We start from the raw sequence: 19,981 nt of genomic DNA on the forward strand, positions 1-19,981 counted from the left end.
GAGGAGTGTCTACACTGCAGGATACTTTGACTCAAGTACTATGGGAGAACTTTGTCAGTGTTTGCAACTAAAACACAATGTACAGTACACTACTGTACATTGTGTTTTAGTGTGTGTTCTAAGTTTTATCGGAGGAGGGTGTGCCATCATTAATGCCTCCCACACGCACCCAATCAAATAACCGTTGTAACAAAACAAAATGTTCCACAGCCCGTGCTGTGGAACAGGGTCCACCTTTTTCAATTCAGCAGAATATTTAGAGACGTATAAAATATACACTTATATATAAAAAACAGCATCATGAGTCATTTGCAATAGGCAGAAACCACTTGGTGGCACAACACAACATGACCACATATGACAGGATTCAATGAGATAAATTACCATAGATAACGTACGTAAAGCACATTCCGTCCCAACACTATGTCATAATAAATGTCTTTGTTGTCGTAACGACCCGATTCATCGTAATACTTGTTTCTAGGAAGTGGTTGTTCAACATTCTGTCGCCACAGTAGCACTAGATGAAACCACAACAAAAGCATAATGAGTGATATGTAGGTATATGATCTCAAGTCATGGTAATACACATGCGCACGCACAAGCACACACAGCGCCGCACACGCATCATGAGTCATTTCAAAGTAGCTCCATGTTCATGTGTACATCGTTTCAGGAAACCTGGAGGGCAAGACAAAAGTGAGTTTCTTTGCACAACTGCATCCTGTATTCTTCTTCACAAATAAAACTAACTACACGCATGCAGAGCGGCCTACATTCATATAAACACACAGCACAAACTGGGTTCAGATTCTTCAAAACAAACAATATGATAACAGCTCCATTCTACACATCACATAGTGTCTAGTAATATACATTTTCCGTTCCCCCTGTCTTGGGCCTCTTCTTGCCTAGAGGAGGAAACCTGCTCCATTGTGACATTCAACAATAGAAGGGGGAACCACATTGCAGATCCACATTCATTATTCACACGGAGGAAGCTCTTAAAAATAAAAAAATAAAACATTGTATATATATATTTTTTGATTTATTTTATTACTCAATGCAGCAGATCTCCAAGCTCACAACGTGTTGTGATGAGACACGTCCTGAGCTTGCAGATCAGCTATAGTATACATGCTGCGCGATTACAAGAGAGTATACAATTGGACTTAAAAGGTATTAAAGTTTTGTTTTGCTATACTTAATAGCCATTTGAGGCTAATTTATACTTTGCTGCACCATTGTGTTGTGCAACAAAAATGACATCTTCAGCTGAATGCCAGGATGAGAGTGGTTATGAAACCAACTCTCAACTCCTCCAAGGCCAAGAACTACAAACTGGTATCACTCCTTTCCTGTCTTTCCAAACTCCCTAGTCTCCATCTCTCACAGAACAACCTTTTGTATCTAAACAAGTCAGGAGTCTACTGAAACAGCAATCCCCTAAGACTATAGACTCAGCACTTTGTAACATTGTTTCGAAAGATAAAAATCAATAATGTAGGCCTACTATGGCCAAAATAGGCCATATTTACTTAAATTTCATACTTTCACTTTTTTCAATAGTAGAAATAGCCGATCTACAAGCTTGCTATCCTATCCTATATACCAGTAAGACGCCTGAGGGCGAGAAGCGACCTCGCCCTTGCACGCATCCGCCTGGGTGACAGCAGACTGCTGGGCGAGCGCTGGTGCTTTGGCATGGGGGGTAAGATCTTAATTTTCGGGCCTGTTGAGAACTCTAGTTTTCGCCGGCTGCCGGGCGCGGCTGCACTAATAACTTTGGGGCAGGCCCGTCTAGAGTTTGAATGGACAGGTATCAGTCAAAAAAAAAAATCATGAACATTAGTGAGGACCAATTATATGAAGAGATGTTGAAAAGTGGTGAAGTGGTCCTTTAAGAGTAATATTTGACGAGGAGTGTCTACACTGCAGGATACTTTGACTCAAGTACTATGGGAGAACTTTGTCAGTGTTTGCAACTAAAACACAATGTACAGTACACTACTGTACATTTTGTTTTAGTGTGTGTTCTAAGTTTTATCGGAGGAGGGTGTGCCATCATTAATGCCTCCCACACGCACCCAATCAAATAACCGTTGTAACAAAACAAAATGTTCCACAGCCCGTGCTGTGGAACAGGGTCCACCTTTTTCAATTCATCAGAATATTTAGAGACGTATAAAATATGGTATCAGTCAAAAGGGAGACATCAAAGAGGAAGGATAGATGGGGAAGGATCTCCATCCCTGATGTCACGTGATGCCACATGCTCCATCCCTGATGATGTCACGTGCTCCATTCCTGATCACGTCACGTGATGTCGTGATATTTTCTGCAATTTTCTGAACATGTTTATGATGATGATTATGCAACATAATTGTGATTAACTCAAATAATTGCTATATCGGGCGATTGCATAGTAATACAATAGGCCATGTGATCATTTGTAGCATTTGAGAGTGAGCCACCAGCTGCATACTAACCTTCAGTTCTCCTCCTACCCGAGCTCTCTTTGCAAGCAATGTTGTCAATCTGAGCCGCACACACATACCGTGCATGGGCGTGGGTTTAAACTTTATATAATGTACCGTATACTGAAGATGTGTGTAGGAGATGTGCTACCTGATGAGCTTGCAAAATGACAGACCAGCAAAACAGTGAATCCATTGTACTGTATATAACTTTTTTTCTCCTCATTGCTGCAGGGAGAGGGGTGGCGCCAAGTATGCCAAAGCTGAGCTGAAGTCTTGTGGCGCGAAAAGATCAAATATTTTGTTCTCTAGTGGAGACCATCACATACTAGGTATTTGTGTCTGCATGAGAGAGAAATGGCTACACCTACTGTACACTAGCCAGAAAAGCCATTACTTACTATTCTATTTGCACAATAGACGTCAAGACATATTCTACTTATCCCCTCTTGCAAATGTAAATACAGAATGGTGAACTTTGACACTTTTTTCCTTTTCAAAATACATGTATAGAACAACAGACAAGAAGGGTAAACAACACAGCCTCATTTAATCAAATGCTGACATATACAAGCATGTACATGTGTGGGTGTGGCATGTACGAGTGAGCGAGCAAACGTACATGTGCGTGTGTGAGAAAGAAAGTTGGTGGGTGGTGAGAGATTAGTTTGTTTACAGTCAAAGCGAAGAAAGGGAAGAAAGCCAATGCACAAGGAAGGGCAAAAGTGGGAGAGAGAGAGCCAAGAGTGAGCTGCCGGGGGCTCATAAAAGACTTTCCAGGAAAGATAGTTACACAGAGACATTGTGCAAAAACAATGCATGCTAGAAACAGGGAGAGAGAGAGACACACACACCACACACACACACACACACACACACACTCACACACACACACACACACACACACACACACGCACACACACGCACACACGCACGCACGCATGCACGCACGCACACACACACTTAAACAATGTATTTATTCCACATAAAGGAGAGCATACAGGGACACAAATATTAAAGGCACAGTTAAGGTTGCATTCACAAAATCATGGCGTGTCTTCATGAGGAACTATAGTAAAATACGCACATCACTTCGTGGAGGTGCTGGGTTCAAAAGTGACATAGGAAAAGAGAAGGGAAACCGCACACTCATATGCCTGTATGTCTTCATGATACAATAAGCATGTCACTCAGTCAGTACTCTATATAGCAGAGGTTCTCAATCTTTTTTGTTTTTTGTTGGCTCAGGGCACCCATGTAAACAACTTCCACGGCGTCGGCACCCCTGAATCACATTGATACTATAGCGATTACATTTACTGGATGTCATATTACAGTATGTAAATAGTCCACTTACGCTTGTAGATCGGCTATTTTTGGTGAAGAGATTTAGTGTAGATTGAAAAAAGAAACGCACCAAGGAAAGTGCAACTCAAGTCCATTTTACTCAGTATAGAGGGTCTAAGTGGTTAACTGAGGTGATATTGATAAATTCTAAATTTAATAAGAAAGTATTCTGTTGGCAGCCCTGGACTTGTGTCACGGCACTCTAGGGTGCCATGGCGCCCACTTTGAGAAACCCTGCTCTATAGGTTTAAGTAACAGTGTGTCCGCCATAGTTTATAGTTTAGTTTATTTCTGTCCTTTTTTGACAAACAGTGTAGTACAGTACATTTCAATAAGGCACTTTGATATGTGGCAGCTGCCAATTATAGCAGACAGCACAATATTTCGCCAGCCTTTTTGCCTCCAAGTTGTTGAAATACAACCCATGGTATGTAGAAATGGCTAGGGTCAAAGGTGCAGGCTATAATACAGAAACGTCTCGATCTAGACTCTTCATCAGCCACAACAAGATATGAGCTGTCAAAGATAATTAAGATATCTAGGTTATTACAGAGATGAAACGTGGATGGAATGACACAGGAATGTTTGTACATTCTCACTTAGGATGCATGTTATTTTGATAGATCCTTTGGTATGAGTTCCACTATTCTATCGTGGCGTGGCGTGCTATGCTATGTACACCCCTTCACAATTCACATGCATAAGTATAGCCAATCAAGATGTGTGACAGTGTTTCAGTGATCTGTTCTGTGGTGTGGTACCGTGCAAGCAACGAGGGACCTGAATGTTGGGGAGACAGATGGAAAGATTGACTCTGGTGGCAAGGACTTGTAATCTGGCTTTTACAGTGAATGTGATGATCTCCTCATTCAGTGCAGTGTTCTTAAGGATAAGGAATGAGTGTGAGACCGAGAGAAAGGGAAGACATGCGAGTTTCCCCTGGAGTTTTAGTCCAGTCCAATGTTGTCTTTGTTGATGTTGGTGTAGATCCATGAGAACTTGTCTGGCACTTATAGCTGTTAAGCCTGTTGCCCTGACCTGGTCAGTTATAATGTCCTCTGAGACCCTCACATTTTCTGAATCAAACCGCACCCACTCCAGGGACAGTGGAATGGCCGTTCAGGTCTGGTCTGGCCAGTCCGACCAAACCCCAAAACCAGAGAAACGGGTGTCAAGTTCCCTGCTTGGGTTTCCTCCTGAATCCCAGGAAGTGGGGCTCCGACTCCCTGGTCAGTGGAACCTTACGCCTCCTTAGGTCCAGGAACATGGAGGATCGAGCCAGCTACAGCTATCTAACATGCAGCTATCTAACATGCTCATGTTGTTAAGCATTTTCAGAAGGTGGGAAATCCGCATGCTGGTGTAGATATATTCCACGTTTGGCAGCCCCAACACTCCCTCCCCACTGTGGATGAAAGATAATGTCACAGATACTGTGTGAATTGAGTCACCAGGCTCACTGTTTTGTTATTCATCTCACACACGGTACCTTCTGTTGGATGAGGACATTAGAGAACAGGTGTTGAACTTTGGAGAGCGCCACCTGTCTGACAGCTTCCAACTTCATGGTCAGAGGCGGTAGACAATTAGGTCCACACACACACACACACACACACACACACACACACACACACACACACACACACACACACACACACACACACACACACACACACACACACACACACACACACACACACACACACACACACACACACACACACACACACACACACACAATCTCTCATTCACTCACACAGACACAAACACACGTGGTCAGAGGTGGGGAGTTCAGTGGAACTGCTTCAGTTTCCCAGACATTTGTCTGTCTGTCTGTACATTCAGACACACACACACACACACACACACACACACACACACACACACACACACACACACACACACACACACACACACACACACACACACACACACACACACACACACACACACACACGTCATGAGTTTACCTCAATCGTTTGTCAGAGGCATGACTCACCTTTTATTCAGCCTTCAGTGAATTTGTTGCACAAACATGCGATAGAATACTAGAGAAAGTATTCACAGTATAATACTGTAGTGACATGTATTCACACTGTAGTCACAGTAGCTCAGACAAATAGATGAGTACATGTTAGCCACATGGTCATTCTAGTCAGTGATTTCTATGCATCAAAGGAGAAAATGCTATGAAAGTAGCTATCATATAAGGCCTATAAACATAATGTACATCTGCTTTCACACAGTGCAACCAATGCACCAGATTATGATTATCTTCCAAGTATCCGTTTGGTGACAGATCTCACTCTGTGGCATTAGAGTGCGCCTTGCTGTCACCACGGCGACAGGGTGTCCGTTTGTGTTATCAGGATGGCCCGTCTGACGCACTTCAGCTATCATAGAACCTTGAGGTTTCATGCCACCACATAATCTTACTCAACCCAGCTGACTAACCCAACTACGCTTTCAAGTATTTGAAAATATTGCGACATTCCCATCGCTCGAGTTTACTGTTAAAACCTTTCAAAGCTCAATATGTTGTCCACTGGCTGTATAGCGCCAATATGAAATAGGCCTACTGCTATGTTTCTTGCTGTTTGTTTGTTTAGCAAAAGAGCAAGATGTGATATTCCCCAGAGAAACTGCTATTGTACTGGAATTACTATTACTACTTCTACTATAACCCTAAATTGTTTATAACAACAATAATATTGTTTACTGCTTTCTTTTTTCAAAGCGGAGAATGCTGCTTTGCACACAATAAAACAAGTTGTGTAAGCACTGTAAAACCTTATGAAATAGATATGACCAGTGTCACAGGAGGACAATTTCTTCTAATGTAATGGGAGTCATCGACATATCATGTAGATACATGTACTTCCATAACAAATAACTCAGCACTCATCAGAACTGATGCAAAATAGTTAGTCGATTGAAGACATGCTTAGACACATCCAGCTTACATAATACTGTACACGCACACGCGCGCGCGCGCACACACACACACACACACACACACACACACACACACACACACACACACACACACACACACACACACACACACACACACACACACACACACACACACACACACACACACACACACACACTTGACGTTGACTCATCTGGTCTGGTGTAAAGCTCATGTAAATGTCTGTTTGCCCAACCATCCTATCAGTAACAATACGGGTGATGATAAACAAGCAATGATAAGACAGGTGCCTCATACAGACAGGTTCCATCACATTGAATTTATGTCCAATCGATTCACTATTGATCCATTACCTGGAGCTACAGCAGGTCACACTCATCTACTCACATCGAAAACATACTTTGAGTTACAGTATGTGGGATGGATAAAACAGAGAGAAGACAAATATATAACAACTATTATGAATAAGCATAAAAAGCATTACAAAGGTGTCACTGGGAATACTAATCCTTTGTTATTGCACATAGATCGATAAATAACTACTGGTAAAACTAAAACTATTAGTCCAGTTCATAGGCCTAGCGGCTGGTCATGGAGTTGAACATTTTGACAAAACAGATTATTTGCTTCCACTGTGGCAATGTTACTGTAGGAATCTTAGCTATTCCGAGATTCAACAGTCAATTGGCTCCTATTTTCAGATATATGGGTCAACTAAAATGCATTTTTCCGGACCTTGATGCTGTCGTAATGACTGATTTCATACATGCTGAAATTAGCCGATCTACAAGCTCACAACGCGTCGCAGCGCGACACGTTTTCATTTATTTTCAGCATGTAACCAAGTGTAAAATGACTTATACTGGATCTCTTGTCCACTAGTCCCTTCCATTTTGGTTTAGTTTTTATTTGTTGACGAAATTGTCAATATAATTTAGTCTCAGTTTTAGTCATCATTGCTTAGTTTTCATTTAGTTTCCATTTAGTTTTCGTCAGTGAAAAAAGGTAGTCAACGAACATTTTTCGTCATAGTATTAGTCGACAAAATCAACACTGGTAGCAAAGCTGCTACATGTCGCCCAGGCTACTGGAACATCCTGTAGCCCTGCACTTCTGGATAGACACTTTCACAGATACATGTGTACATGTGTGATAGGGTAGAGCAGTCGCTTGTGAATCGGAAGGCTCCTGGTTAGATCCCTGGCTCCTCTTGGTCTTGTGTCGAAGTTTCCTTGACCAAGAGACTGAAGGTTGATGCACATTGCACATTGTAAAGTGGTTTGGAGAAAGGCACTTACCATTGCAGTCCAGTGTTGTGTTAGCTACAGTAGGCTATTGCATATCGTCAATGTTTTTTTCGTAAATTAACACCCTACTTGATCACACTACAGTGTCACACAAAAGCATAAAAAGTAGCAGATCCACACAAGCTCGAAACACGGCACGAAACAATACGTTTTGAGCTTGTAGATCTGCTACTTTTGCCGTTTTTATTTTGTTTTATTTTAATCCTGAAAAGTAACCGTTTTGGACATATGAGGTTTTTCCACCTGACAGAGACAATATCTAAAGCCCTGACACTTAGGCTACTTTTAGCATGATTTCTGTTTTGACTGTCCCTTTCCTAAAGTTTACAAGCTAATCCACTGCCTTCAAAAGGAACCAACAGAAGGAAAGAAACACACAAAGCATTCATGAGTATGTTTGACAAACTCAAGCTCATTATCATCTAACCGTCCACAAACACGACTCCCTAAAGTTTCAAAACTATAATTTGCTTAAAAATATTTGCTCAATATGAGGTGAACTGTTACTTTATCCATTCTCTGTGCTTTTAGTTGGCCCTATAGTTGACTCTGATGGTGGAACTCCTTCTCCACCCTTTAAAATCGTAGGAACACCTTTAGAACACATTCTATTTTGTATATTTGGTAACAAAACGTTGAGAAAGAAAGGCATTTTTGGAAAATTGTGTGTGTGCGTGCGTGCGTGCGCACAAGTTTTAACTTTCACTTTTTAACCCCTTGAAACTTAGCATCCCTATTCTGGGGGGACAGTCGCAGGAGGTAGCACATCTACAAGCTCACAACTCATCACAATGTGTCACAGCACAACACGTTGTGGGCTATTTACGTACACCATTTGGTGTAGATGGGAAACGAAGAGCGGACCAGGTACAGAGTCCTGGGAAATATCATTTAGTCTCATAGCCTAATGGGTTGCCAGTGTCACCTTCGTTAGAGAGAAGGCCAAAACAACTCTTCTAAATTTAAACTCGACATGGCATGTACAGTACATTTGGTCATGCGCACAAGTCATAAGTCATAGATGAACACGGAGAGGAAGCACTGCAAAGAATGGGGTGGCGGGGCGCATATGTTGGTCTGATGTACTAACAGTCCGACACATGCGTGGCTGGTTAAGACTCCCGTGGCTTCCCTCTGAGGTTAGAGTATGGAGTAGGGTGTCGGACTAATGACTGTCCGACTGTTAGTACGTCGGACCAAACACATGCCCCAGAACAGAACACAGACAGACACACTAGTGAATATGCAAACATGCAAACGAATACATCATTTCAACTAAGAAACTAGGACTCCTGAGTCATTTGAAACCACTGTCTTAACCTTTCTCTCCCTGATTCTATCTCCATGTCTTCCTAAGCAAAAACACTATCTTTTTTTGGCCAGTGAATTGACACGAGAACCTTGGGGACCTGATGTTCCGCAGCATCTAATTGATTCATCAAAGCTGCCATTGTTTCGATGGGAACACTTCCAGTTTCAAGATGTTCTCTGATGGCTGGGGACTAGAGGAACTGTTGACTGGGACTAGAAGAAGACCACATCAGACTCAGAGTAGGATTCAATCTAGGCTAGGGCATGGTTCTTCAACAGTGATTACAGGACCCCTAAGGGGTCTTGTACAGTTAGTACAGGGAACAGCCAAATGTGTGATAGGAACTTTTTCCCCCCATATTAACCACAGAAAATAGCAGATCTACAAGCTCACAACACGTCGTGCTGCGCCTGAAATTTGGTCTCAAGGGAAAAAAGAGCCAACGGTCAATACAAGATGAAACCAACATATTACTAACAGAATAGAATAGAAAAGAACATGTGTAAACAAACACACAAAACACATCAATTTACACAACACTGATTGTCAAACAATGTCTATGAAGCTATGAAATAATAATGCTGTGTCCTCTCCTCCCAATTCTTTGTTTTCAATAGTGTTGCACACTTTGATTGATTGATTGAAAATGTTATTAACAGTTTGCAGAATTACAGTACATTTCAAGCACAATAACTCAAATACAAAAAAACAAACTCAATACAAAGGCTGTTAACTGTGAGTGGACGACCCAATTAAGCATTACACTTGTTTACAACAGGGTCCACCATGTTCAATTCATCAAAACATTTAGAGATGTACAAATAGACACTTCTATATAGACAAAGAACAGAACAGGAATTCATCATAATGGAGGTAAAAAGGGAAAAGAAACATATACAGTGAGGGGAAAAGGGGGGGGTGGGGGGGGTTTCAGATTTTACGGGGGCCAGTTTCGAATTGCAGCCATCCGTAGGTGCCCTTTTAGAGCGGTTTTGAAGGAGTCAAGGGATTCGCATGTCTTAATGACTGTTGGTAGAGCGTTCGACATTTTTGTGGCATAGGAGCAAAAAGAATTTAGTCCCTTGTTTGTGCCGAATCTGGGTTGTACATGGTTCGTTGCACTCCCTCTGGTGTTGTGGGTGTGGACTTCGTTAGCATTAAGGAAGTATCTAGACAGGTACATGGGTATCTTGGTGGAGTATCGAATCTTGTGGACCAGACCAATTGCAAGATGCTGTACTCTGTCGTCGACCCTAAGCCATGCCAGTCTGTCAAAGTGGGCAGGGGTGAGGTGGGTTCGGGGGGTGAGGCCAAGTAGGAGCCTGACCAGTTTGTTTTGGGAAGTCTGGAGCCTAGTTTTAAGGGCAAACGTCAGTAGCATTACAAAGATATACAAAAAACCCTACCAATTCCATTCCCCCCCTCTCTTTCCAATTACAAGTGCGCTTGTCTTATAAATGCCAGTGCCAAGGGATAACATATTTTGGGTGGGTAGATCTTGTTGAGCAGGTCATTTTGAAAGTAGCTTTCAAGTCAATAAAGTGTGGGCACCCCTTGAAGACCCCTGATCTAAGCCGTAAAGTAGGTTGCTGTCTAATGTATTATCAGCTGGCTGGCGGTGTCACTACCAGCTGACTGAAAGGCTTGCAGACCAGGACTGTGCAAACAGTAGGGTTGTCAACCTGGGGGTGGGGGGTGAGGATAACTTGAAAGTGCATAAAAGTGTCTATAGAATTGCTAAATTGCTTACAGTAAGTGGCGTAAATCATCTTTAGACAATATGATGATTGCTGCCTCATTCCCTCCGGGTAATAGTTGTGTAACATTTTCACCATATTTGGATTAAGACAGGCTAACACAAGTCCTTGAGGGCAGCAGCAGCAGCAGCAGCAGCATCACTGTCAGTAGTCAACACACAGAGACAGCTGGCGTACTGTGCCAAACTAGCCCTGTGAGAGAGCTCACAGCGGAGTGTTTTTCCATGACGTCTCTGGTGTGTGTGTGTGTGTGTGTGGGTGTGTGTGTGTGTTGGTGTTGGTGTCTGTGCATGCGTTTGCCTGCACCTATGTTTCCCTGTTAGAGTAGATTAGGAGTGGTCATGAATGATACCGTATGCCTTCCTGGGCAATCAGCTGGAAGTTGCTCAACAGAAAACCAGAACAATGAGGGTGAATTGATACCAATCATAACGATATGTTGCTAAACAACATGTGTTAATTTAACTCAGGGGGCTGCAACCGAATTTTGAAACAAAGTGCCTTGTTTTTATTTTCTAGATGGGTAGTGTGCCATGTTCATTTTAATGACACCACATCAACAATTCCAACATAATGTGATTGTCCACAGCTATAAACTTTAACCTTCCTTTTTAAAATGTTCTCTCACATTGTTATAATGATCATTAGATTTGGAACAATTACTCGACTATCTCCCAAACTCCCTCCCCAGAGTTCAGAGTTTTAATGAATGTAGTTATGTGCAGGATGAAATTGACATACAAATGTGAGGGACTTTATTTATTTGACTACGTATCTTTTAAATAGTTTACCAAACATCCTCTCTCTTATGCCAGTGTGCCAGTGATCACCATCCTTGATGCCAACCGGTGCTACCCCTGATTTAACTAACAGGTTCATTTAGTCACATTTGTACTCTCTAAATGGATAAATTAACTGGTTTTACTGTGTATAGCTGATCTATCTCAAATCTGAAAAGAAAGAAGTTGACTGGAAGTTGCTGCCAATACACCTATTGCCAATATCTTTAGCCGACAGGATTACAAATCTGCCAGATTTCCTCTGTTGCAGAAACAGTCGCCACATGCTGTGATATCATATGACAAAATATTGTAGTTCGGACAACATCTGAAGACACACACTGGTATGCCTGCTAGGATTGTATGCCCACAGGAAATTGAGATATCTCAGATTGCGATATAGTCCTCCTCTGTAGTGGTAGGTTTTGTTTCCTGTTTTTATGCTGCAGACAACAGGGCACATACTACACACACACACACACACACACACACACACACACACACACACACACACACACACACACACACACACACACACACACACACACACACACACACACACACACACACACACACACACACACACACACACACACACACACACACACACACACACACACACACACACACACACACACACACACACACACACACACACACACACACACACACACAATCTGCAGCTGCCAAACTACTACTAATTCATTAAATATTGAGTCATCCACATCACATGATCCCCATTTCAGTTTCAAGTTTAAAAGGAAAATTCCTTGCTGTCTTCATATTGTACATAACGAGAAGTACTTAATTTCAGGAAGTACACAGAGCTAAAGCCCAGCATTTATGTCTGTTTTACACTATCTCTATCCATTATCCCCCATATCACTGAACAAAGGAAATGAGTAATTGTAAGGAAGCAGGAAATGGCGATGCATAGAGATTATAGGCTGTATTGACATAAAGGCAACAGCTGGGTATTAAGATTGTCAGATGTCATGATCATGTTAATTTCGGCTATAACTGTCTATGGACTATCATCATACCACTTTCATGTAGGTGTTTGTTGATACAAAAGTGACTCATCAGGTAATCTTATAGGACAACAGGACAGCGAACACCAATTCAATTATTCAAGTCAAACGGTAGGCCTTGGTCCAAAAAAGGATCCAGATTACTACAGTTCTTAAATTCCATTTTAGGAGCAAGAATCGGATTCGTAACCTAGTATTCAACTGTTAACTTATCTTTCAACTGATCAGGTATTGTGTCTTAAATCATGCCAGCTAGCTTTTGAAAGCAAGGAGTACTATTGCCATTAACACAATGAGTGCCACTGGTGGACGAAAGTGGTGGCGCTTGGGTGCCACGTGATGAGAAGAAATTCCACTATGATGCGTGTCCGGTTTTGGATGCCATGTTGGAAGCTAAAGCAATTTCGTTTCCGAAACGTTGGAAAAATAAAAAATTGATGGCATCGTGACTACGAGCTGTGCGGCCTCTCTCCTTTCTCAGTCGAAGCTAAAGCAATAGCACCAATGCTAGCGAGCTAAAGTGAGGTCCATCCTTGCTCAAGAAAACGCCAGTGTTCCAATCGCAATCACCGGTTATAATCAGAAATGACCTCCGAACATCGGCGATCTGTTCAAAACCACAGACAGCGCCATAGTTTCCGAGAAAATAGCGTGCAAAGGCTGCGGCTAATACAGAAGCTAATGTTGTTGGTCGTGCAGACAAGGCCCTATAGCAGGCGTCCCCTGCAACCGGAGCGCTTCCAAAAATGGAAAATGCTGCTTGCTCATTGTAATCATAGTTTACATTGAGCAAGCAACATTATGGCATGTCAATCAACATGGCCTATGACAAGGCCTAATGAAGTCATTGAAGTCAAATATTTTCTCAACAATTATTATGCAATAGCAATACTGTCAACTTGACTATACACAATCTGTAGTGCAGTATATATGTAGATATGTGACAGCACATTAAAGAGTTGCAAAATAGCATGTTGTCCTCTGGGGTTCAAGTAAAACATAGGCGATATCAAAGTTAGTTTGTGACATCTAATGTGAGGTCACCAATTTATGTAATCCGCTCATACTGAATAACAGACAAGTACATTTAAATAATTGTGTATTTCCTGTTTCCAAAGTCAGGTCACGGAGGTAGCAATTCAGGCTCTGCTACATATTACTCCCTGCTCAGCACGTTAGAAAACAACCATTTAAGAGCAGAGATATATATCACATGCCCTCCTCCCCCAGGGGAAAACAGAAACCGAAGGGGAAGCAGAGCCCACTGGTGGTTTTGGGAAATGGTGGGGGCAAAGAAGCACATACCTACCTTCAGGAGGAGTGGAATGAGTTGAGCTTAAATTAAATGGGCTGCATGACACATCTGTTACATAATCCACATAGCTAGTGGTGCGCATGTGTAAGAAAATAGAGAACATTTAAACATGTGCAATTCCATATAAATGCTGTTATCTTAGCTAGAATGCTTGAATGCGTGTAAACAAACGGGTATTTCAGAGTAGAATGTCTACGTACATTTTCACAATTTACAACAAAGTGTCCCGACTCGTTGATGTCAACCTGTGGATATGTTTGTACAACAAAATAATATATTTCTAATGGGCAAGTCCTTTTTTCAGAAATAAGGTCAAGGAATAATACTGCTCCAATGCGACGCTGCCGGCATCTACCCGGAAATACATTTGTGGTTGTGGTCAGTGTATAATGTCCAGTAATGTTAGTTTTTAATTAATTTGGATGAATTTACATTATACAACAGCAACTTTGTGTTTGGCCAAGACGCATTCAGAACCATGCCACTAGAATACTGAACTCCTGACGTCACTCGCTCATCCCCTGGCTAATTTCTCAATGGAGAATAACATTGGGTCATCTTAGAAACATCTCATATAAGAATTGTGGTCCAAAAATAAACAAATTGTTGGGGAGGTGGCTGTGTATTGCCACCCTGTTCAAATTGTCCTGTTATAGTGCCACCAAGAGGCCGACTTATTTTTTACATTACTCAGGATTTTGTCCAAACTTCACACAACTCGGTACACATCATCTCTATAGGCATGTGATCAAGACGGACCTGTCCGATCTTTCACATTCCATCCTGATTGGTGAATTCCGAACATGGCTGGCCCAAAAGACCTACCAGACCTATGCTCCGAGGAGCACTTTTTCTAGTCGTTGCATTAGTTTGCACCAAATTATTAACACAGATGCGTCATTACTAACATTGACATGTTGGATTTGTGTGCCCAAGGGAGGGGAGTCGTAAGCTAGAGTGAGGAAGGGGTGGGGAGGTACCTGAATGCTTCTCGGGCAGTGTTCTCTCGCTGAGGCTGTGAGTCCTGGCGACACTGTGGTTAATCAACGTTCCAGAGAAGGGAGTGCTGGTGACATAAGAGGATCAAAAGGTAGAAAGGAGAAAGGAAAGGTGTTTTGATGTCAGCCTTTAAGACACGCTATTCGTTTTTGATTGCCCAATTGGGATATACTATACAGTACAACAAGTTTTTAATTTGAAATTGTAATAAACTAAATTATTGATCTTTTAGAAATACAGTTAGACTATCTCCAATGTTTTTCCAATTCTTTTTGCTCATCTAAATTTTGCCAATGTCTAAAGATATCTTGTACCACCTCTTTGTCTAAACTTTGTCTTTGTCTAAAAAGAAGGGGGAAAAATAAATCTGCAACCCATGCATTTAAATGAGTTATTGGTGGAATGTTTCTAGAATGATAACCACTTAGGAGTAAAATAACATCTTTGAAAATCTATGACATTTATGTGAAAAAGAAAATGATTAGCTGGCAAAATGTTGCTATGAACCATTATGTATAGATTTGCAATCTCCCAGACATAATATGCCTACAAAATGCAAGCACATTTTAAGAAGAAAATGTTCTAGTCAAGCAGGTTACCCCGTTCAACAGTTTTTCAAACGAACACAAATATAGAGGGGTCTAATACAGTGGTGGAAAAGTAATGAAATGTTTTACTTAAGTAAAAGTCTACTGTAAGTAAAAGTCTGTAGCCTTTATTAAAATGTAGTGTAGAGTTCATATAACTGTAGTGGAGTAAAAAGTACAATATTTGCCTCTGGGGTGTAGTGGAGTAGAAGTAAAAGTATTGAACATTGTAAATAAATACTCAAGTAAAGTAAAAAATAAATAATAATACAACATTTTACTTAAGTACTTAGTTACTTTACACCAATATCCAGGCCTTTATCTGGGAGTATTTGTTTTAAGCCAATGGCCACAGCTTGGGTTACATGGTTGGTTAGGTAGGATATATGCCTTCTCCTTGTTCCAAAATAGATTGACCCGAATCTTTACTCTCAAACCATGTCAACCCTTATACGATATGTTACAACATACAGTAATAAATCTCTGTCTGAAGAACATGGAGTACATTGTCAAGACCGCCAGTCAGCTGTCAATCTGTCAACAAATGAGTGTCTTCTCCCCCACACCATGACCCCTGGGGTTAATTGGCATGTTAGAATGCAGGCCTAGTTGACTTACAATGCTAGTAGTATGAGAAGAAATGTCACTTCGGGCCCTATATACTGTAGGTGTGACTATTACACCCATTGTGGTGCTTGTTGCAATGTATGTAACCTTTTTCTTGCAATTTAAGAGTTGTGTTGGCATTCTGGGTTAATCAATTAGCCCTTCGTTAAATTCCACCACAAAAAGTGATTGTCCAATGCCAATCCAAATAGTTTAGCAACTGTTGCTATGCAGGTCAAGCTTTCGCCACCTCATAGCTGTCAATGTTATTTTGCATGGCTGTGTTGTTGAACATTTACACGGCTTAACGTTGGGAAAGTTACACGACTGACCCACCCAGGTGATGTCAATAATACTAATGACCGTACCGCGCAACATGAAAACTCCGGTCGGGCGGTGGTTAAAAGTTGATTTCTCCCTCTGTCATTTCCTCGTATTTCTAGTTTATTTAGTGCATAGCCTACTGCAGGCCTGGTTGACTAGATTTAGAAGACATTTTGAAGGTTTTGCTTCTGAAATGATTATTTAATCCCGTAATTTAAAATCCATCTCCATGGGTGAAAAGGACAGCTTGACCTCTTCGCTGCTAACGTGACTATTGGACAAGGACGGGTTGGGGAGGGACTTAGCGAAGGGCTAATTAAAAATGAGATTGGTTTTTAAGATAGTCAAAGGGGCTTTGCCCTCAATGCCCACAATGAATACTCTCATACCTGACTAACTACTGTACTTCTCCAAAGTGAGACAGCCACAAATAGAGATGACAACAATGATCTGGTACCACCCATCTTTAAAATAAACATTCACTTACTACTCTGCCACCAAAATGTGGAATGCCCCGACACCATCCATTTAACAAAATGTTATTTGTACAGCTTGGCAACAAGCTGTCAATAAACAGACCCTGCAAACTAGTCGTCACTTAACTCACTTTCTCAATTGGTCCTATTCTCCCTATTGGCTAAGGCCATCCAATGAAGAGTCACCAATGGTGTCCTATACTCTGAACCAAGCACACAGAACCACAGTAAAACAGTAAAGCTGCTGCCAACTGGTGGTCAAATCTGGGATTGCAAGACCTCCCCATTTAAAACGCTGGATGTGCTGTTGGTTTGAGGAGAGAGAGGGATGTGTTGTGTTTCTGGGACTCCCTCTTTCATTGGTGTGTCGCCTAGATTGCACCTAAACCCTAACATTTAACTTCACAAAAACTATGCATAACCCTAACCTTAACCCTAACCCTCACAAAAACTATAGCTAAAGCTAACCTCACAGAAATTATGCCTAAACCTAACCTAAAAACCCTGTCCACTTGGGTGAAACACCGGGAAAAGACTCCCTTGTGTTTCCATCAGACACAGATGCAATTGTTTTCTTTATAATGGTAGACAGCTGTAAATGACATTTCATGTCAGTCAGTCTTGTTATATACGTAGGTCTTATTAGATATTCATATTGTTCCTGCAAATACGCTATGTGACTGTTTATAAGATTTTCTTCAATTGGACTTTATTACAGCAGTGAGTAGGCTACTCTAGTCTTACTGTCTATGTCTAGTCACTAGACAGAGACTTACTGTACAAATAAGGGGTCAACCAATGCATACAAGAGAAGCTAAAAGCCCTGCTTGCGCACCCTAGAGGCCGTGCTGCTCCTTAGACCTAAATGTAGTCGGTAGGTTATGTATACTCTACTGTAATGGGTGGTACCAGAGGAAAAGCCATGGGGTCAGTGGGTTACCAAAATCATACGATTCAACAATTAGGAGTTATCTTGAACAAGATTCAAGACTTCTCAGTTCATATGCATAACATACAGTATCTGGAACACACTCCCAGAAACCTGCTATAAATATTCTTTTAATTTAAAAGTGTTTGTTTTGCGTTATTGAAAACAAGCGCTTCCAAACTCAACTAATCCGAATTTCTTGACAGAAAGTATGCATATACCACATTCTGTCAAGACAAGACATGTTATGAGCTATGGCTCATAACTATGTCTCTACCTACCTACCTACCTACCTACCTACCTACCTACCTACATAGGCCTACCTCAAATCTTCAAACTCTATGGGCGTGTAATTTACGTACGCTCTCATTTTGGCTCCAAGATCAATTGCCTACGTGGGCATTTATTGAAGGTCAATGTTGCCCCCCAACATCGTTGCCAGCTTGAATCTTTTCCCCGGTGGCTGGCCTCTAAATATACTAAGTTGCCAAATAATTCCATAGTCTCTCATTCTCTTAAAATGTGGCTCTCAATACGAAGTCATTTCGGTTGGCACCCGGGTTCTGTGTGCGCACCATTAGTCGCTAAACATGCTTTTTCGCCATCCCTTTCTGATTAATTGTTTAAAGTGTGGCATAGAAATGGTATTCACTCCTTCAAAGATCTTTATATTGATGGGTTATTTCTGACTTTTGAACAAATACGACGCAAATTTAATTTATCCCAATCACATTTTTTTTTCTACAGATACGACATTTTTTAACACAGCACACTGCTTCATTTACAAACATACCTACCAACTCATCAATGGAATCTATATTTCTACCTGACCCATTGGTCAAAGGATTCTATTATTGTCTCCACCAGGCCGAAGGCATGGGGAGAGAGTATGTTTTGCACTCCGTCCGTCCGTCCGTGTGTCCGTGTGTGTGTCCGTCCGTGTGTCCGTCCGTCTGTGAACAGCTAATCTCCGGCACCGTTAACCCGGTCAATGTCAAATTTTGCACACACACTCCCTGGATGCCAACGATGAACCTCTGCCCCATAATTTCCAGAACGGCCTGTTATAGCGCCACCAGGAGGCCGCTTTTTCCAAGTTTTTGGACAGTACACCTACAGATTTTGTCCAAACATCACGCAAATTGGTACACAGTCTCTCTAGAGCCATTCAACGAAACAGGTCTTTCAGATTTCTCAGACTCCATCCTGATTGGCTAAGATTGGCTTCCAAAGTTTGCAGGAGTGCTCAGTTTCAAACAAAATGCTGCAAATCATGGACACATCGTGTGATTTCTGTGAAATTGTGCACGCACATTCCCACTAGGCCGAGGAAGAAATGCCACATTTTCAACTCAGCCTCATGGTGGCGCTATAACTCGCCGAAAAGTGTTTTACCTCTAACTGCACGGATCTGTGGATAACTTTGTATGCCAACTCCCTAGAGGCCAAGGAAAAACCTTTGCCTGGAATTTTTCACATCTGCTCTTTATAGCGCCACCAGGAGGCCGACATATGTAAAACACACTTTCTAATATTACTCCTTCAGATTTTATCCAAATTTCACGCAAATCGGTACACATGCTCTCCATAGTCATGTGATCAAGACGCGTTTGTTTGATTTCTCATAATCCACCTTCATTGCCTACGATTGGCTTCTAAACCTTTCAGGAGTAGCCCGCTTTGTACCCGTTTTGTACAAATGGCCACAATTACTCAACGCAGCGTCCAATTGCGGTGAAACTGTGCATGCATATTCCCACTAGGCTGAGGAAGAAAGGAATATCTAGATAGGAATATCTAT

General features: G+C 41.6%; 1 protein-coding gene across 1 annotated transcript in view; it reads right to left on the bottom strand.

The window, feature by feature from the left end:
* The window catches only part of LOC306921222 (ATP-dependent RNA helicase SUPV3L1, mitochondrial-like), a gene marked incomplete at both ends in the record, with an annotated part of 427,184 nt that overhangs the window by 247,502 nt on the left and 159,701 nt on the right, over window positions 1–19,981 (bottom strand). The gene's annotated exons all lie outside the window — the stretch shown is intronic.

The sequence above is a fragment of the Electrona antarctica genome (genome assembly GCF_951216825.1).
Source record: "Electrona antarctica genome assembly, chromosome: 4".
Lineage (NCBI taxonomy): Eukaryota > Metazoa > Chordata > Actinopteri > Myctophiformes > Myctophidae > Electrona > Electrona antarctica.